Consider the following 26135-nt stretch of genomic DNA (forward strand, 5'->3'; position numbering starts at 1 on the left):
ATTTTTACACAAAGCCAATCAGATTTCCGCCCTCACCTTTTTAATGCGATTTTCCTCCTGGCCTCTCCAAGGGAGGGATCAAAGCAAGCCTAGGCCCAGTAAAAGCTTTATTCCGGGGCCTGGGCGAGTGACTCAGACTTTCATGTGCACCCTTATGTTGGTGGTCATTATAGAGAGTGGATGCCCTGCAGATACCTGTCCTCTTTTCATCTCTAAATGCGGGCCTTTACAGGTGGGCCTGCATGCTGTCTTAGCAATTGGAGCTTGGGGAAGGCAGTTTGTGTTGATTGCACAGTAGGGTTTGAGTAGAAAAGACACAGGGGCCCGTCGTACACTGTGAGGCAGCTAAGATGAACATAAAACACTGTGCACAGTGCAGAGTGTGGTAGAACCCAGTTACTGGGGGGAAGTGGTCAAGTCTCTTGGTCCCCCTCTGAATGGCATGACCATATATATATATATCCAGAGAGAGCCTGTGAAAAGATTTACCTTGGCTTGTTTATTTCCTGCTGATAGCCTGCCCTTTGGCGAGGAACATTCAGCTCAGCAGGCCCAACCACACTTCGCCTGTAGATCGAGACAAGCTCCTATGATGTGAGATGCCTGGAATCTTTTTTTTTTTTTTTTGCTGAATACAGAACCAGCAACTGTATATATCTCAGGGGCATTTTACTCAAGGAGAGGCAGTGTCTCCTTAAGCTATTGGATCAGAAAAAAAAACTCACAGTACAAAAATAAAACTGCCCAAATATTACAAAATATGACTAAGCGTATAAATCACACATTTTTCTAAAGTAAAACTGTTTAACAGCAGGTAAAGTTACAGCAGGAGTCAGCATCTCTCTCACCTCCCCTGATCCCAATAAGTTTTAACAGACCCCCTAAAGCATGCCATGGGTTTGTTGGGGGGTAATTGAGAATGAATGTGGGAAAGTCACGCCTCCATTGTGATATGATTGGATATGACTGGATATGATCAGCTATGATTGGTTCACACGATAAATCCCGCCCCTCTTGTGTGTGTGCAGGTTTTGCGTTCGCAAATCAGTCTGAATGAACAATATCATGGTGTTAATAGGAAGACTAATAAAAAAAGTATGTAAACAACTCACACACTTATAAATCACAAGTTTTCAATTCGAAATTAAACCTTCAAATCAATGATCTGTGGGTTTTTTTTTTTTTGTGGCACTCTGCTTTGTTAAAATTAAAGGTATATCCCTGCGTCTGTGACCAGTGTTTACCGAGCTGGGATGACTGATCCGAAAATAAGTTTATTATGAAATAAAACAGTTATTTCAGTTTTTTAACAACATAAATAAAATATACAATTGTTTAAATGAAATATATTGTTTAAACCTCTACTACAGCCCCTAAACAGGCTATTAATTACATTTTTAATATAAAAATACAATATAGATTTTTATTCTGGTAATGTAAGACTGTCTGACCAAAATATAACTGGTTGGCTACATTGAATTGAATTGAATTGAAAGTAATTGTAATTCAAATATATTCTGTGTGTAATTTTGAAATTGTCAGGACAATTTGTGAATGCTGCCTCATTTTAAAGTTAAAAATAGTCTTGAATTTTGCAGGTTAATATGCCAGACAGTGTGTCTTTCTGAGTGCAGAGTCTGAGACTAGTATTTATTATATTATCCCTTTAGCTCAACCATTAGATAATTGTTCTAGCAACAGAAATATCATTGGCTAAGATGCACTATAAGAATGCACTGTATAAAAATATCAGCCAAATGTACAAATGTAGTATCTACCCTTTCCATGGCAGCTGTATTTCTGGCCACCATCAACATAATGTCAATCTCTAGAACATTCTCTCTCCCTCTTTCTCTCTCTCTCTCTTCCAGCTGGCTCTCACTAAGAATAAAATCATGCTAGAATGCTTTCTTCAGCCTCTCTGGGGACATGGTGTGACCTGGACACTATAATGTGCCCCAAGGCAAAAGGCCAATGCAGAAAGGGGTTGACATTTCCAATATGCTACTCGCTTTGGGAGAGGACGAAGAACAGAGCAAAGGAGATAAGACATTAAGAAAGCTGGGGAGATAGAGAAGGGGGGATGTGAAAGAGAAGAAAAGCAACAGAGGGCGCAAGATATAGCAGATATCTTTTAAAGCTTTCCATTCTCACGTTTAAAACAGTGTACTGAGTGTTTGTTTATGTGGCATCCATCTCACATTGGTAATGCTAGTATACTGTGATTCCATTCAAGACTCCATGGCAACATCACACATTATCTACTTCTCTACATTCTTGGCCATTGTTCTTCAGAGGTGTGAAAAGCTGTGACGTGGAAATCAGAAATAACCGCACGTTCTGAAGTAGCTTTTTTTGTTCCTTAGCAACCTCCTTTAGATTCGCTCTCAAAACTCTGTGCTAATGATGACGTTTAGCTCTAAATATCAAGGGGGTGTACAATATGGATGTCACCTGCAGCTACGCTCCAATACACTGAGCAAATCAATGTATGTAAAAGGCCAAATTAGTTCCCCACTGGTTTATGAAGCCAGTGGAAGGGGCAAGTCTGCTTATCAAGAAAGACATTAAAGGGTTAGTTCACTCAAAAATTAAAATTCGTTCATCTTTGGAACACAAATTAAAATATTTTTGATGAAATCCAAGAGCTTTCTAACCTTGCATAGACAGCAACACAACTGACGAATTCAAGGCCCAGAAAGGTAGCAAAGACATTGTTGAAATAGTCCATGTGACATCAGTGGTTCAACCGTAATTTTATGAAGCATCAGCACCACACGCATGCTCTGTAGCACTCTCGTGAACGTGTGTTGAAGACTGACACGGAAGAGAAGAAATTGTTGAATGAAGTTTATGGAAACTGGTTACCACCAGTTTTTTTTTTTACCACCAAAAAAAAAAAAGGTAACTGCAACATTTTCTCACAATTCTGACTTTTTTTTCTCCGAATTACGTGATACAAACCAGCAATTCTCACCTTTTCTTCTCAGAATTGTGAGATACAAACAAGCAATTGTGAGATACAAAGTCAGAACTGTGTGATATAAACTCGCAATTGAGTTATAAAGTCATTCTGAGTTGCAGATTAAGTCGCAAAAAAAGTCGTAAATGTGAGATATAACCTCAGACTTTTTCTCAGAATAGTGAGTTCATATCTTGCAATTCTGACTTTATAACACACAACTGTGAGTTTTTCACCCTCAAAATTGGACTTTATAAGTTGCAACTGCAAGAAAAAGTCAGAATTGTGAGATATAAACTCGAAATTGCGAGAGAAAAGGTCTAATTTTAAGGGGGGAAAAACTCACAATTGTGTGTTATAAAGTCAGAATTACGAGATATAAACAATTTTGAGGAGGAAAAAATGTGCAATTCTGAGAAAAAAGTCATAGTTTATATCTCACAATTCTGACTCATTCTGTGACTGAAACATTTGCAAGAGAAAAAGTCAAAATTGCGAGATACAAACTAAAAATTTGGCAATTCTATCTGAATTGTGACTTTATATCACACAATTTTGACTTTATAACTAGCAAATGTGCGTTTATATCTCACAATTCTGACTTCATTTCTCAGAACTGCAAGCTTATATCTCACAACTCTGACTTTATAACTCGCAATTGCGAGTTTACATATCATAATTGTAAGAAAAAAAGTTTGTATCATGCAATTCTGAGAAAAAAGATCAGAACTGTGAGATAAAAAGTTGCCATAACATTTTTAATTTTTTTTTATTCAGTGGCAGAAATGGGCTTTCATAATTATTTTTGTTTTCTTTGCACACAAAAAATATTCTTGGTTGAACCACTGATGTCACATGGACTATTTTATCGATGTCCTTGCTACCTTTCTGGGCCTTGAATGTAGTAGTTCCATCGCAGGGTCAGAAAGCTTTCAGATTTCATCAAAAATCTCTTAATTTGTGTTCCGAAGATGAACGAATGTCTTACAGGTTTGGAATGACACAAAGGTGAGTAAATAAAGACAGAATTTTCATTTTTGGGTGAACTATCCTTTTAAGAGATCTTGGATTCCATATGCTCATGTTATATTCTTGGATTGCTACACTATCATGATCACTTATCACTGTCAGTTTCCTTACTTCTAGGCTGCAACAGCTTGGGTTTGGGAGGCCGGAAGCACTTCTAGAACATCTGTAATGATCTGCAGCTTTCTTGTGAAGTTTCCTGTCCAATATGGAGGTGTTCGAGACCTCCCTTCTCATCTCCCGCACAGACTATGCTGCTTCTTAAGGGATTTTCTGGCTTTGACAGGTTGTGGGTACTTACATAACTGTCTGTGGATCCTGGAGGAACTCTTACATTAGTTCTTTCTTCCTCTGCTTCTTGCATCTTGCTTCACCCTGTCACACTCTGCTCAGTAGGTGCAGTAACTCTTTAAAAAGTCATTTTTGTTGCCAAAATGATGAAATGTAGTCTGAATTTTTTGATGCTGGATAAAACTTGGTATTGATTTAGAGAAAAACTGTGATAAAATGGTGCAAACAACCACTGGAGACATAATTGGCCTAGCTTTAGTCCCACAGACTTGTGAATAGCCTTATCAAGGAAGCCTAGCTTTTAAGCTGTACGATCCCAAGGGACATGCTGAAGTTATTTTAAGGTCATTTAGGAAACAAGACATATATCGGGTACAGCGAGCGGAAACACAAAGAACAAAAGACAAGACATCACACATGGGGCCTGCAATTTTTGATAACCTTGACAGCTGTTTGAAATGAGAAATCAGTTGAGACACATCCAGAACTCTAAAAAATTTACTGACTGTGACCTGACTGCTGCTTCTTTGTAGGTATTATTACCTTTCTTTGTAAGCTAGCTTTTTGTATGGCTGCCCTTGGAATGACCCCAGACCCTTCTAAAGGAATACTGCAGGTTCAATACAAGCAAAATGTGGTTTACAGTAGGATAGAAGTGAATGGGGCAATCAGAAATCAGTTCTATTTAGTACTTCCATTGTAAGCAGTCGATTAAACTTAACTTGTATTGAACCCAGAATATTTCTTTAAAGTTTATTGTCCCGTTAAAGGCAAGAAATGAAGATATAGTAGTTGTAGTTTACTTCTCTTGCTGATATATTAACAAAATACAGAACACGATCTACTTATCTACGTAACACTACATTATTTTACCTGACACTTAAACAGAAATATTCTGAAGTCACCAAAGGGATACCCATAACTCAACGGGACGGATGGGCAGCTATGAAGGGCTGATCTCAGGAATGTGTACAGATAAGAAAGGGTAGCAGAAGGACTGTCTGTGCGTGAACACAACAAACAGACTTTCAGAATTACGCTCACATGTTCAATTTACAGCCGACTGAGAGCCAAAGCAGCATTTAATAAGCATCTGGGCATTTTGGCTCAGGCTCCTGTAGGCCAACCTGAGAAGAATCCCTCCTCCCTTTCTATGGAGATCCTATTTGATGCTATTGTACCACATATATCAGAGACACCCTTTGGAAATCGCATTTCATGTTTGCAAAGTGTTCAATGAACACACAACCATTTTACATCCAAGAAATAATCAACAACTAGATTGGCACCTATAACCACAGCCCAAAATAATTACTACTTGATTATTAATTAGCATACTAATAGGCCACAAGGCCTAGATGATCTCAGACAAAAAGATTCTTTAAGTTAATTCTTCACAGTCAATTCAGACGCAGAGCAAGTTACACATGGCATTTTTTCTTCTGATGAATCACAAACAATGAGACCAAGTACATGTAATTAAGAAACTAAATAGGGTGAACTGTGCTTTCTTATTTACTCTAGATTACAGTTAGTGTCATTATTATGCTAAGCTGTAAACTAGTATTGGATAAATGTGTACATGCACATGTAGTGCATTGTACAACATTTAAATAACCATGTTGAGAAGCTGTCAGGGGTTAAGAGTGGCATTCCTTCAACATCAACGGAGAGTCTATGATTTTTTATTTATTTTTTTCTTCTGAAATTGCCCAGCTCTGATTGCATAGAGTGGGTTTAAGAGGCATTACTGTGTGATTGAGTTCACCCCATGCACTGTTTCAATATTTCTCTGCCCGATTAAGTTTGCTGAACACACAATTTGCCTGTAATTAGTAGAGCCGTCAGTGCACAGTAACTTCAGTCTGACTTCAAGTCTATTCAAGTTGTATTACTGACGATAAAAAAAACAGAAAAGCCTTTACTGCTTCAATTTAATGCTACATCATCATGCCACCTGAGCAAACAAGATGGTTCCCACTTGAACTGAGTGGATGTTATCTCATGCTTCATTTTATTTAATATGTGGAATATCTGGAATATTTCTAACTAACATCTCCTTTCTAAAACTTAAAGGGAATCATGTAAATGATGTCTCTTACTGAAAATAAAATACTGATACAATGACCACAGCTACTGAAAGAGCTTACAGGTGATGATGCATAAAAGCGTACTATCGATTTTTTCCCACAAGGAGTCTAAATGTCCCTGGATATCGAGTGAAATCTGCACTGAGAAACTCCTTTAGTAACTACAGCGTCATGGCAAGCGTCGACATGTTTACATCCTGCCAGGATGGCATCTAGCATTTCTTGTCTCCGCCATTTGTAAGCTCTTGCAGTAGCTGTGGTCTACTAAAAGCCTCAAAGGCATCAGGGCTAAAGCGAAGAGGACAAAGACACAGGTCTTTAGTAAGTTTTATTTGTCCACAGGCATCTTCACATTCTCTTCTCCTCTTCTTATCGCTAGGAAAGCAGTGTAAACTTACATTGCTTCTCTTGTTGCCCTTCTGCTGAAAATTACAACCAAAAGCTGCACAATGTGGCATCGTATCAGTATTTTATTTTCCGAGATGTATTATGGTAAAAATAGCAACAAGTAGTGCCAGTAGCTCACTGAGTGCAACCAATTCATGTCTTCGAAATAATGGTGCCCCCCATAGTAATGCTAGCTTTGGCATTCAGTTTCACTTTTACAAGTAGGAAGCTGCTAATTCGATATTCTGTGCTGAATGGAAGGCACTGGTCCAACTGAACCGGAGAGTGAAAGGGACATAATAAGGAGTGAGACGGATTGCTTTGAACATAGAAATTTTACCCTCCATATGGTGACATTTACTGTTGTGACTAGTGATAGAAGGGTTTGTCTGTGCTTGCTTGCATTGTATTATATCGCAATAGGACTGTTCATTTCCAAATGCCAGAGAAGAAAACACGTTTACAGCAGGTAAGGTTTGATTCCTTTAGGATGGTTCTATAGCTGCACTGCTTTAATTGGTTTGATCCCCATACAGTACAAAAAAGGAAGTCTGCAGCTTGTGTACTTGCCGGATAAATATTAAATGCTAGACCTAATCCCTGAGCACACCACCTACACTGCATGTTAAATGGCGGGAAAAGGATTTAGATGTCAGTTACTACCTAAAATGCTCATATGCTGCTTTTTCACACATACTCATACAAACACTGTTAGCAATGCATACGACAACCATTCCATCTGCACAAATCCAGTTATTTTTGCGTCTCTCTTATGTGATTTAGAATATTTTACACTAACCAAATGTTACTTTGCATTAACGTGTCACTGCTTTGGAGGCGCCTGGAGCCTGCGATGATGTGTATGACTCACCGGCGGCTGATCTTAGAGCAATTTGAAAAAAACCTGCCCTAGATATTTCATACAGTTCAAGAACAGATTAAGATGCTCTCTCTTTGATCCCTCTAATGCAACATCCCGAAACATTTCTGCTGTGCTACCGTGGATAAAATGATTAGGTTGCGATGGGCATAGGTCAGCTCACTGCGTGGGTTGGTTCTCTTCGCTACCCTTTTTTTTTTTTATCGTTTTTCTACTCTTGCCTTGAAGCAGATGAGAGCTATGACTTTGCAAGTGTGACAGAAGTGAAGAATAGTGGTAAGCCTCTTTGAAACTGTAAAAAGGTACGAGATCATGTGTGTTACATAAGAAAGTGGACCACTACAAAGACACACCGCTAGGTTATGTCTGACTATTTTAGAGTTAAAGTGTAACATAATGTAATGTAGCTTAATGTAACATAAATTATGTATCTTACTGAAATATCTAGCGGAAAACTCATGAAAGATTCAAATTACTTAATCCACATAGTTTTAGACATATTTTGGACTATGGGGGGCTCCATTATTTCGATGACATTAAATGCTTGCACTCGATGAACCTGTTGCTATTTTTACTGCAACTGTGGCAATGGCTTAAACCAAATGCCGTACCATTGATTTCTCCCCAAAAGGAGTCTAAAGTCCCCGGATATCGAGTGAAATCTGCACTGAAAAACTCCATTAGTGGCTGTGGCATCATGACAAGCGTCGGCATGTTTACATCCTGCCAGGATGGCATCTAGCGTTTCTTGTCTCTGCCGTTTGTAAGCTCTTTCAGTAGCTGTGCTTTAAAAAGCCTCAGAGGCATCAGAGCTAAAGTGAAGAGAACAAGGAGGCGGGTCTTTAGGAAGTTTTATTCATCCACAGGCATCTTTCCATTCTTTTCTCCTCTTCTTATCGCTAGGAAAGCAGTGATGACTTACATTATATCTCTTACTGCCCTTCGACTGAAAATTATAACCAAAAGCCGTGCAATCTGGTATATATTATGAGTTGTGTTGGGGTAAAAAAAAAAAAGCAAAGGTAGCACCAGTAGCTCACCGAGTACAACCGTTTCGCGTCATGGAATCAATGGTGCCCCCCCGTAGTACAAAATATTTATAAAACAATGTGGATTTTTTTAAATAACCAAAATCTTACATGAGTTTTCCACTACATATTTCAGTAAAAGACATCATTTATGCTATATTAAGCCATACAAGTCTTAATACGTAGGGTTCCCTTTAAAAATGAGTGCAATTTGAATACAAATGCAATTTATTGAACCCCATATCCAGCTAAATAAATAAAATACTTTATTTCTTGCAAATGTGACTTTATATTATAACACTGCAATTTTATGTGTTATAACTGAAAATTTATGTATTAACTTTAGAAATTTCATATCCAACATTCTCTTGATTTAGTTTATTTTTATTTTCTTTTTCTTAAATATTGTAACAATGTATAAGTAATAAACTGCCAGTTCACTGATGCTAGCCGTTACTAAAGCACATTTACTTACAATCTATCAGATGGTGAGCTGCATGCAAAACACATTCAGAGCAAAATATTTCTATATGCATCAAAATTCAAGCTGTGTTGACTCACAGCGGAGACAATCATTGACAGAGACAGCTTGCATAAATATTTCTTGTGTTAGCATGCCGTGCCCTTTCTGTATGGCTTCAATTTCATCAACACAAAAAATAAATAAATAATTGAACCTGAGGAGATTCAGGTATGTTTGTGATGGACAGCACTCCACCACGCCACTGAGATGATGGGCAGCTCTGGAGATCAATGCAAGCATCTGACTTCAAAGCCCCTGGGGGCTGGTTGGCATTCATCGTGACCAACTCACAGCGGAGCAGCCGCAGAGCATTGGAGGGGACGAAAACAACTTGTGAGTCACATGCAGCTTAGAGGCAGAGTCAGGTCGGCGAGGTCTTTAAGCTCCTCAAATTACCAATACTGCCGACTCAAGCTCACCAAACCTAATTGGAATCAAAGTATATGTGCTTTTTTGATTTATCCACCCTGTCTAAATAATCAGCACCGGTGGGCATTCTATAATTGCTGAAGGGATGCGAATAGCCTGCTCTATTAGTCTTCATTTCGGTTAAGTGGCAAAATGCCATTGCGTGTGTGGCGCAGGATAAATTTCATCTTGTCTTGTTTTTGAACGGAGAAGCTTTCATATGCTGATAGTCAAGGTGCCACTCACCTTTATTTGGCCTGAGAATACTTATTTGCAGACATGCAGCAAAGTACATTGTCTTCACTGTCTAGCAGATTGTAGTGGACTCCTGCTTTCCCATGGGTAATTTGCAGTGTTTGTTTTTCTCTTTGCAGAGGTCTGGCTGAAATGCGTGACCACTGCTTTCCCTTGCTTCCTTTAAACAGCACTGACAGAGAATCATGGGAAATCCTAGCCTCTGATTCAGGTAATGTCTGAGAGTGATGGGTTTGCTTATGTGTGTGTGTCATCTAATGCTAAGCTTCCCCAAAGCCTCAGTCGGTCTCTCTTGGGATAAACATCATAATATAGAGGAGACATACGGATGAACGTGCTTAGGCTGGATCTAAAAACGTCCACTCCGCTATTGGCTTTTATCTTTAACCCAAAAGAAATAGAGCAAAAGGAGCATGTAAAGGCAGGAGATCACCTGACCTGAAGTCAGTGTCATGACTGAGTGAACGTGAGACCTTTGGACATTCTCTAAGCCCCCCCGCTGGCTCCGCTTCACTGACAGCCGACGAAATAAGTGTGTCACATGGCTCTGTTACCATGGAGAAATTGGCATGAAAGTGATACTGTTAGCATCTGTCTGAACAGCCATGTTAGGTTTCTGTTCTAATTATAAATGGATGTAAAATGTGTCCCTGACACTAACATCATCACTGCTTCGTTGTACAATAACATGAGATCAGGCATAAAAAGAAAATGGGATGAGAATAATTAAACCACAGAAGTAGACCTCTCAATCTCTTTGCTAGCAGGGTCTACAATTAACTGTGTGCCACAAAGGACAATAGTGACAGAACTGAGAACAACTGAGAACATTTACTTGTCATAAATATGGACTACTGTCCATGAAATGTTACTTTTCACAATAGGGCTGGGCGACACGGCCAAAGAAATGATCACAATAACTTTTTCATATTAGTCTTTATCGATAATTATCATGATAGATTTGATAAATCTTTATTTATTTATGTTTAAAGGCAGATCCCTTGCTCCTAAGTGAAAGTTGTAAAAACCAGACCTTTAATTGTGATCTTTAACTAATTTTATTGTCAAAAACACTTCACGTTTTTGAATTCTTTACACTTCTCTAGTCATTTTTCCTTACCAAAACTGAAAAAATTAAAAAATTTAATGGAAAAATATTTAAATATGTGATGGGAACAGAAAAAATGTTTCTGTGCTTTTACAATGTCTCACAGTTACATCGTTGGGTAATTAAACTGTATATAATCTGTAGTCATCAGGGAGCCACTAACAATATCAGGTGACTGAAATCACGTTTAAATGCGCATTCGCTTTTTACTTTCACTTTCAAATTTGCGATCACTAAGCAATCAGTAGCTGAGGTACTGATTTTGCAAGATAAGATAACTTGTCAGTGACATTCAGGATCTGTTGCGTATCAAATCCTCAGACATAAGTTAGTCATCGGTCCTTACTATCTTCATGTGATAAGTGAAATCTGATGTACTCTAATATGACTGACTACAGCAGCAAGCCTAACCATGTCCCTTTAGGACAAGGGTCTCCAAACTTGGTCCTGGAGGGCCAGTGTCCTGCATAGCTCTACCTTACCTCAACACACCTGCCTGGAAGCGTCTAGTATGCCTAGTAAGAGCTTGATTAGCTAGTTAAGGTGTGTTTAATTAAAGTTAGAGCTAATCTCTGCAGAAGTATATCTGGAATCGCCCTCCTATACCCTTAAATAGGGCACTATTTGAGTACAAACTATGCAAAGTTGGCAGTTTTTCCAATGCACTCAGTGTCCGAATTCACTCAGTAATTTTCATTCACTCCTTCAAGTGGACTGTATTAGTGGACTAATGTAGGCAATAGTGAATGAAGGTATAGGGGCGATTTTGAATACAGCCCAGGACACCGGCCCCCCCAGGACAAAGTTTGGAATTTTGGAGGCCCCTGCTTTAGGGGCTCCATAGACTGCCTTACTAATATTAGTGCATCCCTAATATAAATATTATATTAATTATATAATTGTGCTGTGCTGCAAAGTATGGATTAGTGTGGAACTGTGATATGTCTGCAAATGTCTAATGGTTTCCCTAAGCACTTCCTCCCACTTCTGTCAATAGTGTGAGCACCTTTAGTAAGTGATGTCATCTTTGATGTAGAGTGTGGCACGCAAGAAACCCCAGATGGTGTGAAAAACTATCAGGCAATCTGCCATTTGTGGAAGACCTACCAAAGTCGCCTTTAAACTCCTTGGGTGTAAACCATTCATAGTATACTATTATTAGTCCTGCATAAAACGTTGCTCAGAGCAAGATATGCTAATTCAGCCATCTTTCTGCTAGTTGAGACATTATACACATTTTTCTGAAAACACATGACATTTTCTTGTTAATCATTTCACGTATTGTTGCAGCATTTCATGTCTAATTTCTTATTAGAGGTCACACAACAGGATTAAGTCTCCAGCATGCGCCGCTGCATCCAAATACCCCCATGGTATGTCTCTCTGACATGTCCATCTGTCAGCTGTTGATAAGACACTCCTATGCAAAAGTCTGTCCCTTAATTTCCTCTTAATGGGCCGACGCATTAATGTGAGTCATGTGCCAAAAGCTGTGATACATCCATGACAAGGTTATTAAAGGAACAATCTGAGAATTCGCCGGGCAGAAATCGAGAGACGAACCGGAGATGTGAAATTGCTTCTGGTATGACTGTGGTCATATCAGCTTGGGCGCTTCGCTGATTAACGAATTAGAGAAGAAATGAAATAGTATAATGTGATGGATTAAAAGAGGAACATTGGGCATAGCCTGTGCTGTTAGGCACAGGCCTGAAAAAAAGCAGCCTTATCTGTCGAGAAAATGAGGGAGACGGGCTAGCGATGGTAATACGCTGTTTAAAGTGTGGCAAAAGAGAGGAAGCGCAAGTAAAGAGAGGAAAGAGAGTTGCTTGCGGAAAGGGGGTACTAAAAGCCTGCACAAAGTGCCCCTAATGCACTCTAGAGAGGGATGATGTACGCCTTGTTATAGCACCGAGAGCGAGACGTAGCGTACTAACAGCACTGTAAAAGCTCCAAATATCCAAATATCTCCAGAATGGTCTTCACCTCCATTACTGGACCTCACATCTCGAAATTATTTCGATCTGTAATCAGATGCCGGGATATGGACAGATGAAAGACAAGCCGAGAAGGCCAGCCTGTTGATTATTTTCACAGATGGATTGATTTTTCTCATATTTCTCCTGATTGTTCTCTATTGACGTTGATGTGCTTTGCATAACAATACATCCGACAACTTTAAATGAGTTTCCCAGGGCTTTGCTCTCCACATGGGAGTTCTGATTAGCGAGGGCCGCTTGAGTGGCTTGTCAATCCATCCTGTCGACAAGAAGCGCCCAACAAGGTGCCTTCGCTTTCTGGAGAATTGATGCTCGCTCACTCTCAGAAGGAGAAAAGATGTCATCTATCGCTGTGGGAGGCAATAAATAAAAATATCAAAGCGTGACCGCGGGGTTGCCTGGTTGAGCCAATCGCTCAAGCTTGAGTTTATTCCCCATAATCCTCCATTTCCATGCTCAATGCACTGTGTATTCTCTCATGGCGGTATGGTTACCCAAAGCCACATCTAGAATGAAGCGTGAACGTCAAATACCCCCTTAGGTTCTGTGAAAATGCTTGAATGACCCAGACCAGGGTTTCTCAAGCCCCAGCAGGTGCATTTCAGATATCTCCCAAATTTTCGCACGCCTGATTCAATTCATTAGTCACTCTACAGAGACCCTCTTGAGTCTACGAACTAAACTGGGCGTGTTCGATTAGTCAGACCCCTAAAGTGTGCGGAAGGAATGTATTGAGAAATCCTGACCTAATCAGCGGTACGGAGTAAACCGAAATCCGATTGAGATTTCACTCTCAGGAATGAGCAAAAGGGCTTAGTGCTCGAGGTCGACCTCCGCTTGCCTCCTATCCTCTGAATGGCCTTCCTGACAAATCCGACCAGGCCCTTTGTCTCTTACATCAGCATGGGTGCGGCGTAGCAGTTTTTATGGCGAGTGACTTGGTTAGATTATCTGTCGAGGAAATCGGGAGAGGATTAGGGTAGGAAGGGAATCATGGGTAATACACTGCTATCAAAAACAAGCATGGCGGAGCCATAGATACGGAGACAAAGTGATGGGATTCGGAGGTGACTTCTCTCAACACATTGTACGGCTCAGGGGTGGGATTATAAAGCAATTAGCAGCACTGGCGGTGATTAATACTGTGGCTAATAGGATGAGGCTGAAGACCGGATGGGGGAAGGGAAGTACTGAGTGCAAGAAACCCGGACGAAGACAAGCACAGTGCATCAATCACACATGACAGCTGGGACAGGGTCCAGGAGCTCCATTCATCATGAAAGAGAGAGGGACACACACAGCTCAGCAAAGTAGCAGTGGAAGCATTAATTACTAGTTGCTTCAAACATCCCTGACACCTCAGATTGTAAACTGGAGTTGGTACTTAACTTGGATGAATCAGATGGGAATCAAGATGATGACATTAGAGAGATTGCCAGGATTTAACAGAAACTTCTCATAATAAAATGCTGGAATTAGATCTTTACAGTACATCAATGCATTTCAGGCAATTTTGTGTCATAATGGTCTGTCAACAACTCATATGAAAAGAAAATCATTGTTCAATCAATCCATTCAATTTCCTGTATGCTGTGTTGTGCTGTCACGATTCCTTCATTCAATTCGAATACTCAAGTTTAAAGTATCTGGCAAAATACCGGAAGTGGCACATTCTACAGACGAAAATTCATGAAACAAATTTTTAGACTGTTTTCCAAGGCTGCATGATTTATTAAACCCATTTAAAATCCCGAAAATCCCAAACAAAATAAAGCAGAATGCTATTCTGAATTCGCAAAAGCTACAATTCAACAAAACAAATATATTAGATGCAGGTTTAATATATGCACTTTATTTACATGTGTGTAGGTTACACATGTGCGTGTCACAGCGGCTCCGTTCACAGTAAATGCTACGCCACACAAACCGTTATTATTTACATGTCTCAAACTCCATCTCTGCATATTGCTGTGAGTTTGTGTTTATTATAAAATTCATCTGGGAATGCAACATATACAATTTACGGATTTGTAAGGTAAATCATTTGTAAACCTATGCAAACACAGGAGAACATATCCATATCTTTCTAAACACGCTAACTGTTAACTGTGCTTTCAAAATAAAAGCTTAAACCCTTACTCGGAATCTACACATTTTGATGTCCACATATTCAAAAAATTGCAGTGGCTGCAGCATTTGTCATAAAGAAATGATCAAATATTAAATATTACATGGATATTTGAATTAAATATTGTTTAGATTGTGCAGTAAAGTAGTCATTTGCTATAATGTGAAATGTACATTAGTTCTATTGTTTATAATACAATATGTATTTTAAGTTTTGTTAAATAAAGTCATATGATTATATGAGTTTGATACTTTATTTATTTGTAACAAAATATTATTGCGTCATTGCTATTATATTTTTTAAAAGTTTATTGTTCACTAATGTACTTTGTGTAATTTTTTCAATATTTTTTTCAATGTTTCAATTATTTGTATTTTTTTTGTTAATGTTGCTAGACAACAAATTTAGATTACATTTCAGATTTCTCCATAGCCATTTTAATACCACAGCAAAATAATAATACTAGCTTACACTGTAAAAATTTATCGTAATTTTAACAGTAAAAATACTATGACAAAAATCTGCTAATTGATTAACATGTCAAGTGCCCTTACTGTGAAAAATGTGATAGATTTAATGAGACATTACTGTTAAATGTACAGTTATTAGAAGTAATAAAGAACAAGTCATTTCCTAATTTACAGTGAAAGTGGTTGTCAGTATATTATAAAGGTTTTACACAGATTTTAGTAATATAGTATATTAATATTATTTCAGTTAATAATATACACTTTTTTGTTTGTAACCAATTTATGAAATAAAATGTATTGTGCTTTTTGTTAATTAAAATTTTTTTATATATTATTAAAATATTATATATTTTTACACATTTTTTTCATATTATATTATATTATATTATATTATATTATATTATACTATATATTAAAGCATTATTCTTCCCTTATGTCAGCAGGGGATCATATTCACACAGACATCCATTATAACTATTACTTTATTTCAATAAATAAATAAAATAAATAATAATAATAAAAAAAAAAAAAAAAAACAATCAATTAATCAATATTATAACTTACTTACATTGCTGTGCATGTTGAAAACCGCATGTTACTCTGGACATAATTTTACTGCTTTTAATTTGCAAATATACAAGAAATGACTGTAATGTACACACAGAAAATCATAATGCTTTTACTTGATCCTGTTCTCTGTAGTCAAACTATACACTTAATTGCTAATATATTTAAAGACAAAATGCAGTGCTGCTGCTACTCTGTCAAAAAAAAAAAAAAAAAAAAAACTTAGTATGGTAAGTCATAACCGGTATGCTTTAAATTCACAAAAACCGTTTACAGTGTATAGAAATGAGAGAGACCGATATCATGAGAACGAATTCTGCTTTGTGATTGATGGACTGCTGGTATCAGCTGAAATATTATAGAGTGAGTTCAAGGTTTATCTTAAATTCTTCAAAAAGCAGTTTCTCTGTGCAGTTTCTTAAAAGATCTACAATACAATTGCACTGTGTATCTTTCAGGGTTGTAGTGCGACATGAACAACACTACACTAATGCTGATAAGATTCACAAGAACAAAAAGCACAGTACCTACCGAAAGCACAGCCGTCTCTTCCTTTTCTTCTCCGGTTCTTCTTTTGTGCTCACTGGAAAGAGAGGAGAAAAGATCACATTAGCACAACACTAGCTCAGAGATGGCCATCGCCACCACACATTATCATCTCAGCCTCAGGGCAGAGATGTCTTGAGGGTGTCCAGCTATGGACCCACAGGATGATGCCATCTGCTTTAAAGTGTATATAAAAACAGGAAATGACCAGGTTGCAAAGCAGGCCAAGACACAGCTATGAACCTAGGGATTTATTAAAAGATACCAGGGGTTATTAATATTAGTATAAGTGATAGTATATAAGATGTTCCATATTCAGTGACATAAGGCAGAACATAATTCCCAATACAATTGAAGTTCACATACTTTACTTTGAATACTCAATTAAAGATGTTTTGAATAACAGCTTTAAAGTAGCCTGAAGGCAGAGCTGTACAGTGTGCCAGTCTGATGTTCGTTAATTAGCACAGCTCTAAATAAAACAGACTGTTCATTGTAGAACTGAATTACAATGTTTGAATGTCCACATGAAGACCTGTGCTGAGGAAGTCACCTTAAATTAAATATGAAGGAGAAGTAGGTTTGAGCTCTGGAGAATTAATGGCAATTTAATATTCTGTTAATTAGAAAGTGCATGGTCTTGTGTTCCAAAATTGAAATTATTCAAGAAAGAGTAAAAAGAAAAGCTTTGTTAAAACCAACCAATACAGGGCACATATAGATATCATTAACACATGTATAAAATTACATATATTTATTATTTAATAAATACATTATTTAGAAAGCATTTCTTTTCTACAGTCCGTATGTATGAAATATTCTTGTTTGTACAAATATGCACAAAATTGCCTGATATAAATGCGCAAGCATGGGACATTTATCACGTAATATTGTACAATAATTGCACAATTTACATGGCTGCAGTGTTTGCACTGTATTAAATAATTCCCTTACTCAATCTCTCTCTCACACACACTCAACATTCATTCTCTCTATCATTTCCCTTCTCCCTCTTTCTCTAATATGATTACATTTTATTTGCCCCCAGTTGCAGTGGATGCCACTCTTTATTATTTCACTTCCAGAAAGCATTTTGAGACTCAAGTGATAAACACACAGACACTAATTCTAGACAATTTACCCCTATTTGGTATGATTTATTATACACCGCTGGCCACCTACTGGAGTATTTAATTAATAAAGCCGAGCTGCACGCTTGCCAAGTCTATCAGTGCCGTCTCAAACAGACAATTTTTACCTCAATATCTCTTGCACAAAGAGATGAACTTTCCTTTTGAGGGTTAAACCCAAACAGTTAGTCATATTCAATTCAGCTGCCAGGATACTGGAGACAACACTTATAATTTTCCATTTATAAGATAAATGGACACTCGCATAACAGAAAAACAACTTAAACTACTCTGAATACTCTCGCTTGTGTGTTTATAAGGTTTTGATAAACAGATATCCTATATAAGGAAATCTGAGGCATTTTTATCACCTGCACATTGTAAGGCCTAAATATGTTCTTACATACAGTGCTGTTCAAAAGTTTGGGATCAGTAATCTGTAATGGTTTTTTAAAGGAATCTCTTCTGCTCATCAAGGCTGCATTTATTTGATCAAAAATACAGACAAAAACAGTAATATTGTGAAATATTATTACAATTTAAAATAACAGTTTTGTATTTTAATACACTTTAAAATTTAATTTATTTATATAATGCAAAGCTGAATTTTCAGCATCATTGTGCCAGTCTTCAGTGTCACATGATCCTTCAGAAATCATTCTAATATGCTGATTTATAATCAGTGTTGGAAACAGTTGTGCTGCTTAATACTTTTGAAACCTGTGATACTTTTTTCAGGATTCTTTGAAGAATCAAAAGTTTAAAAGTACAGTACAGAAAGAAAACAAAATTACTGACCCCAAACTTTTGAACGATAGTGTATATTGTTTTAAAAAAATTAGATTTAAAATAAATGCTGTTCTTTTTAACGTTTTATTCATACCAGAATCCTGAAAAAAAAAAATCAGTTTCCAAAAAAAAACAATAAGCAGCACAACTGTTTTTAACATTAAATCAGCATATCAGAATGATTTCTGAAGGATCAAGTGACACTGAACAATGGAGTAATGACTGAAGAAAATTCAGCTTTGCATCACAGAAATAAATTATATTTTAAAGTACAGTAACATAGAAAAACCTTATTTTAAATTGCAATAATATTTCACAATATAACTGTTTTTTCTGTACAAGAAACTTCTTTAAAAATAACTTCTGAACAGCGCTGTATGTATCTAATAAAATAAAATAAAATAAAATAAAACAGATATACTGTATAGCATGTATTTCAACTTATTAAATTATTAATTTAAGACCATTTAATAGCTTTTAATCAATGTGATCCAACTGGATGTCTCTAAAGTATAAATTAAATACATTACCAGAGGCTAACGCTGAACTTAATCAAAGAAAAATCTTATCTACACCTAGAAATAGGTCTTTCATAAGAGAAAAAAATGGCAATGCCACTTTTCAGCAAAATGTCTAAAACGTGTGACTCAGATGTGCAAGAATAATCACAGAAGTGTTTTCTGCATTATGCCTTGCTAATATAAATGAGTTTTAATAAGACCTTCTTCTAACTTCTGCGGATATTGGGTTATTATTTGGGTTTAAGATTTCCTCCCGAAAGAAACAACCTCATTGTGATGAAGTGTCTAATTTGCTAGAGAGAGTGGTGACAATACCACACTTTTTGTGTCAAGGACTTTCTGGGATCCATTCTTTCTTTGACATTTCGTATTCAGCACCCCTCGCTGATACACTGCATGATTCGCTCTCATGACTCAACATCAAATTTGCCTCACAAAGGCCAAAAGCCAACGCTTTTAAAGCTCATCCCGCATGGTGAAGGCAGCTACAGTAAGTAAAGGGTAATGACTACACTACACCATTTAGCAATACAGCCCCTGTTGGTTTTTCCCAAACCATAGTGCAGAAACTGAAAATGCAACGAAGGCTAAATTATGGAGTCACATATTCCACTTACTGCTGGAGAGAAAGTTTCTAATTCGTGGAGGATCAGTGTGCCAAGGTGACCTTGTGCTCATTAGAGAGAGTGTTAAAAAGCACATTGGACAGATGGGAGGCCACCTGTTAAAAAGCAGTTTCAAATGACCACAATTTTATTCTGCATTACTGTCAGCCCACCACATCATTTAAATGCAAGACACAAGATCACTCTCTAAAAGTTCAGGCTTATCGAAATGGTCCTTCAGCATAACAGGTCTGCTTTTCAATCTAATGACCAATAAAAAAATAAATCGTCTTTTATCACGGCAGATATATGGTATAGTTTTGGATGCAACAAAAAGTTAAATGAATTGACACTGTGGTTTCATTTAGAAGCAGATGGCTTTCATATAGAGAGCTACAGTTTATAAAGATCATTTGTGACCCTGGATCTCAAAACCCAGTCATAAGGATCAATTTTTTGAAATTGAGATTTATACATCATCTGAAAGCTGAATAAATATGAATGATCTGGAATGTGAGGGTGCAAAAATAGACAAAACTTGCTTTGTTTGATAATAAATGAACAGGTAGAAAAAATTTATTGGCATCACGTAACTGTTTCATTGACAAGTCCGGATTTAAAAAAAAAAAAAATAAATAAATAAATAAAATTGATCAAGAAAAAAACAACAGTGGTGCAATTAAAATGGTTTTAACGACTGATCAAAGCTCTGCTGATTCTTGCTGTTGATTGCTTTTGCTTAAACACAGACTGTGCTCCATGCATAATCCATAAACACTTCTCATCTTTGCCTTAAAGCCACATAATAACCCAACAGCCATGTCTGTTCAGAGCTATACAGACAAGCTGGTTTGGGACTGGATGTCTGTGGGTAATTTATGAGGGAATAATGATGCACATGAATAATTAGAAAGGTTGTGTATTTTAGATGTCTTCTCTCTGCACAGAAAAAGCACTGCATTAGACACTAAGACTACTGTGTTAGATGAATTTTCAAAGGCCGGAAGAAAAGCACACCATATTTTCTTAAAGCTTTCTGTGAAAGAGATACAGGGTGACATGATTTGTGACCCTGGACCACAAAACCAATCATAAGGTTCGATTTTCTGAAATTTTTTGAAAGCTGAATAAATAAGCTTTCCATTGATGTATGGTTTGTTAGGATTGGCCGAGATATAAATATTTGAAAATCCAGAATCTGAGGGTGCAAAAAAATCTAAATATTGAGAAAATTGCCTTTAAATTTGTCCAAATGAAGTTCTTAGTAATGCATGTTACTAATCAAAAAATGAGTTTACGGTAGGAAATCTACAAAATATCTTCATGGAACATGATCTTTACTTATCCTAATGATTTTTGGCATGAAAGAAAAATTTATAATTTTGACCCATACAATGTATTGTTGGCTACTGCTACAAACATACCCGTGCTTATGACTACTTTTGTGGTCCAGGGTCACATATATATATATATAAGCCTAAAAAGAGACTAAAAGTTTCCTTTCACTGTCATAAAAAATACTAGAAACTTCAGTAAGGTTACATGATACGAAATGACATAAGTGAACTTATAAGGGCATCATTTTGACTGGTACAAAGGTTGAAGATGAAGGTTAATGCAGTTATTGGCTTTGGGATTTTTTTCCTATCATGTCTTTTCCTCCAATAAGAGTAGTCTTCAGTAAAAGGCCACAGAGCTAATTGCAGGTTTTGATAGGCCATATACCTCTGCTTCCTGCAGTACCGACAGCACAGGGCAGCTACCGAGGCCGTATAATTGGCCCCTTCAAAAAAAACAGGAAGAAACAGTCCAGTGGGAACATGAAAGGCAGAACAGAAGATATCATAAGACAAAAAAAGTCATCCACATGTAGAAAACTTTACCAATTTTAAATGATTTTAATTGTGTCACTTTGTAAAAGTTTACTTAGAAGAAGTGTGTGTGGAATAAGTATTTTAAAGGGATAGCTCACCCAAAAAATGGAAGGTATGACTTTCTTCTTTCAGACTAATATTGTATTAGTCTGAAAGAAGAAAGTCATACCTTCCTGAGTTATATAAAAAAAAATGTCCTGGCTCTTTCAAGATTTATAATGGCAGTGAATGGGTGTTGAGATGTTGAAGTCCAATAAAGTGCATCCATCCATCATACAAAGTGCTCCACACAGCTCCAGGTGGTTAATAAAGGCCTTCTGAAGTGAATCAATGTATTTGTGCCCAAAAATATCCATATTTAAAAATTCAAAACCATAATTTCTAGGTTCCGCTAACTGTCGTACATGGAATCATGAGAGAGTGGTGCCCCAGTGTATAATGCAGGAATGTAGGAGAGCAAAACAAAACGCCGGTCACAAATTAGAAGTAGAAAATGAGGATTTGTAAAGAAAAATGTCAGAGGATTTCGATATAAGCCAGGAGGAGACGAGAATAGCATACTCTCATCGTAGCTTATGCTACGCCTACGTCCTAAGTCATCAACTGTAACGCCACTTTCTCATGAACACGTGTACGACAGTTAGCGAAAGCTAGAGTTATAGTTTATAAATATAGATATTTTTCACATTGACTTATTACAGAAGGCTTTTATTAACACCTTGGAGCCATGTGGAGCACTTTTTATGATGGATGGGTGCACTTTATTGGACTTCAAAATCTCAACACCCATTCACTGCCATTATAAAGCTAAGTAGAGCCAGGACATTTTTTTCTTTGATTGTATTTGTCTGAAAGAAAAAAGTCATATACACCTAGGATGGCTTGATGGTGAGTAAATCATGGGATAATTTTCATTTTAGTTTGAACTATCCCTATAACAATAACCACAAGTTATTGTTTGAACCTAAAAAGACAAAAATGACAAATAACAAAATGTTTCTTTTGTCAAAACTACTATTCTCCAAACCACCAACTAACATTTTTTCTTAAATCAAACTTTTAAACTTCATACTTATCACACAATCCTATTTAAATGTATCACAGTTTCCACAAAAATACTAAGGAACACCACTGTTTTTATTGAAAATAATAAGCAGCAAATCAGCATATTAGAATGAATTCTTAATTTCATGTGAGACTGAAGATTGGAGTAATGATGCTGAAAATTCAGCTTTGCAAACACAGGAATAAATGAGAGTTTTAAATAAAAATTTAAATAAGAAAGCTATTTACATTATAAACATTATATGCTATTTCTGTTCTAAATATTATTTTATTTTATAATATATCTTACAGTTTCTACTATATTTATCAAATAAATGCAGCTTTGGTGAGCATAAGATACTTCCTTTAAAAACATTTATAAATCTTTCTAAATTCCGAAAACAGGAAAGTAGCAAGTAAAGTTCCCTGAAGTAACAAGCTTCCTGGTATTAGTTGGGAGTTTACTAAAACTACTAATGCTCTGGCACCGACTCTACAAAAATCTACTATGGTTCAGTAATATAATCCCGGAGGAGCAAGACTGGAACGACAACATGCACTTCACTCCAAAATCAAATATTACCCCTGATGCAATGCAAATAATGCAGTTTTGAACATTCAAAGCAAACTGTTCATTAAGAAACAACTCTTCAGGGCACACCGAGCAACTGCACAGCTTTTGCACAAAGCCTAATTAAATTCCCCAAAGCGCTCAGTTGTCACGCAAAGTGCTGTGGAGAGACACACGGAGAGAGTGAACACCAGATATAGCAATATAATTGTGGTCCCACTGGCCAGTACCTCCCAGCTGACTGCCGAGGCCAAAAACTACAACATAATCTGGGCAGAGGTGTGATGTACATCATTGCAGCGATGCAGCAGAACCACTGATTGCGATGGCCTCCAAAGCGAGTTAATGTTAAACACGGGTGCAATTGCATCTCGGATAATGCGCATGACTCAGAGGGGCAGCGTCGGCTGGAGAGAACTTTCTGGTACAGGCCAACAGAGAGAGGAGAGCCAGACAGACAGCAATTAGAAGAGTCAACATTGCCTAAATGTAACAAGCTGCAATTTGAGCTCACACGCTCGAGTCTCTCTGGAAAATGGCTAAAATGAGTCTGGCTTCAACATGATTTTGAAATAAGTATCAGGGGAGCTGGTCGGACGGTTAGATGGGCCAACACAATCAGGTGCTGTCTGTAAGAGTGGTGGATTCGCAGGCTTCAGGCTCATTTGTGGCTCTGAGACAACAACACGCGCCTTTATAAAGACAGCAGGAGCTGTTTACTCTTCATAAATCATACTGAAAGTGCACTTTTAGCAATACTCTGACACACGGTATTGTTGGAGAAACAGATTTTCATTTGTGCACTTTCATCTAAGGGGAATTAAAGGTCGACAACCATTTCTAGGTCATAATATTTTGGCATATAAGCATACAGTTCTCTTTACTGTGTATGTGTACAGATCTTTTTAAATATGAGTAATAGGAATAAATCAGTTTATGGCACTCAGACATATATTCAATGCAGTTGTTTTGGCAGAAGACAAATTTCAAGTTTTAATAATATTTGTTCTTCAGACATTCCTCCTAAATAAGTATCATTTATATGCAAAGTGACCCACATTTGGTTTTTGACCCCTAATAAATGTGTACAATTTAGCAATTTACTCCTGAAGCCATATTAAGATATCTCTGGAACTGAATCATACAGGGCCTTAAAAATGAAGAAGCCAAAAGGAAAGTTTTTTAAGACCCAACATCTAAGATATCTTTAAAACTTCTTGAGTTACAGGCATGCAAACTTTGGAGAACAAAAAAAACAAAACAAAACAACACAAAACAAAACAAAAAAACACTTGAAAAGTGCTTTTTCACCATCCTTTTTTTTTTTTCAAATCAAATATTTGACCCAGGGAGGTGTCTGACATTTGGTTGTTCTGACACGGAATGACACACACATCAATTATAAAAAATATTTAATATTAGCTCAAAACTGTTAAACTCTTGCAATTCGGAGATAGGACTTCAACATGTTATTAACGGGTTAGTGCGATTCTACCATTTGGAAGTGAACAAATCAGTTTTCCTAAAAATTACTATTTATTTTTATTGTTTTTGGACATGAAGGTATGTTAATAATCAGCTCTAAAATGATCTACCATCAGTGCTGTGGGTTGCAGTCTCTTGCACTTAGATTCATTTGAGCTATATCAAGTACATAACCTTCTTATGCCCTTGTCAAAATGCAGTGCCACCTTTCATGAACCTAATTAAATGTCACTGAAAGCTTGGCTTTTCTTAAGTTCTTTATAAATGACCATACTTGTGACTGCTTCTTTGACAACCACTTTTGAGTTCTTCTTTAATAAGAAGGGTAATCCACAAATCTACCTGTGAGGAGTTTTTTTTTTAACATCCTCCATGTTTCATTAGACTGGTGTATCACTGAAGGAGATTATACAATTCGGACAATCACTAGAGTACAGTGGTCTATGTCTATTCATGGCTCTCATTAAGCACTGAGATGAGCCAGAAAGCCAAGGACTGTTCAACTGAGATGTCCTGCCTTGTGTGCTCTAATAATCAAGGCCTCTTTTCGAGATGGTTGAAAAAGGCTCAATTAAGGACTCTGATTAATCATCCAGGGTTTCTTGAGAGAGTAAACATGGCCTTGCTTTATTAGACTTCAAAAGCCATGGTTAACCTAATGATCAGTGGATATCAACAAGTTCATTGTTTCAACAGTGCTGAAGTCTGGTTGGAAGATTGTGATTGTCTTGAATCCTCTTAAGGAACATTGCTGTAAGATTGGACAATTACAGATTTAAAGGACGGTCCTCAACTGACCCTTCAATAAGAAGTAATTTTAAGACATGTCCAGCATTTGCAAGAAACTATATAATACAGCCAAAAAAGAGTGGGAATGGAAATGTACTGTTTTTTCTGGCATGTTGCCACCCACCTCTCAGTAATCAATTGGACTATGACCTTCATGAATGACTCACTGGCAGTGAGCAAAGAAGAAATGTAGAGGTGAGTGTTTACTGCCAAGCAATTTAGATGTCAAGGAATTGTAAGCGATTTCTGCTAGACCTCAACCACATTTTCTTGCTCCTAAACCCTGGCCTGCAAAGGCATGTCAGCCGATCTGATGTTTTTCATTGGCTAAGAAAATGTAGGCCACACCCCTGATTCTGTCCAAGAAGGCCTACAGTACCTGGAGAAATCTATTCGCTAACATTACCATTCATTTCAATGGCTGTTGCTTGAAACTGAAAACCGTTTTGATTATGTAAATAATATTAAAATATTACAATAATATTGTATTCAAACATTTAAGCTAATAAAAAAAGTAACAGGTAAAAACTATAGAACAAAAGCCTACTCTAATCTTATAAAATACTATTTAATTTATATGAATATATACAAAAATATAATTTATTCCTGTGATGTCAAAAAGCTGAATCTTCAGTATCATTACGTTGCGTGATATAAA

The 26135-nt window shown here is 37.0% G+C and overlaps 1 protein-coding gene across 3 annotated transcripts in view; it reads right to left on the reverse strand.

Annotated features, from left to right (window-relative positions):
• syt1a (synaptotagmin Ia) overlaps window positions 1-26135 on the reverse strand; it is a 218537-nt gene that overhangs the window by 131912 nt on the left and 60490 nt on the right. For 2 of the 3 annotated variants that reach the window (XM_051107565.1, XM_051107562.1), the window contains exon 2: window positions 16655-16706. The gene's annotated coding sequence lies outside the window, so the exon portion shown is untranslated. Of the gene's footprint in view, window positions 1-16650; window positions 16707-26135 lie in introns of all 3 variants that reach the window. The other variant, XM_051107564.1, reaches the window with a different exon arrangement.

This window comes from Labeo rohita, chromosome 4 (genome assembly GCF_022985175.1).
Source record: "Labeo rohita strain BAU-BD-2019 chromosome 4, IGBB_LRoh.1.0, whole genome shotgun sequence".
Taxonomy (NCBI): Eukaryota; Metazoa; Chordata; class Actinopteri; order Cypriniformes; family Cyprinidae; genus Labeo; species Labeo rohita.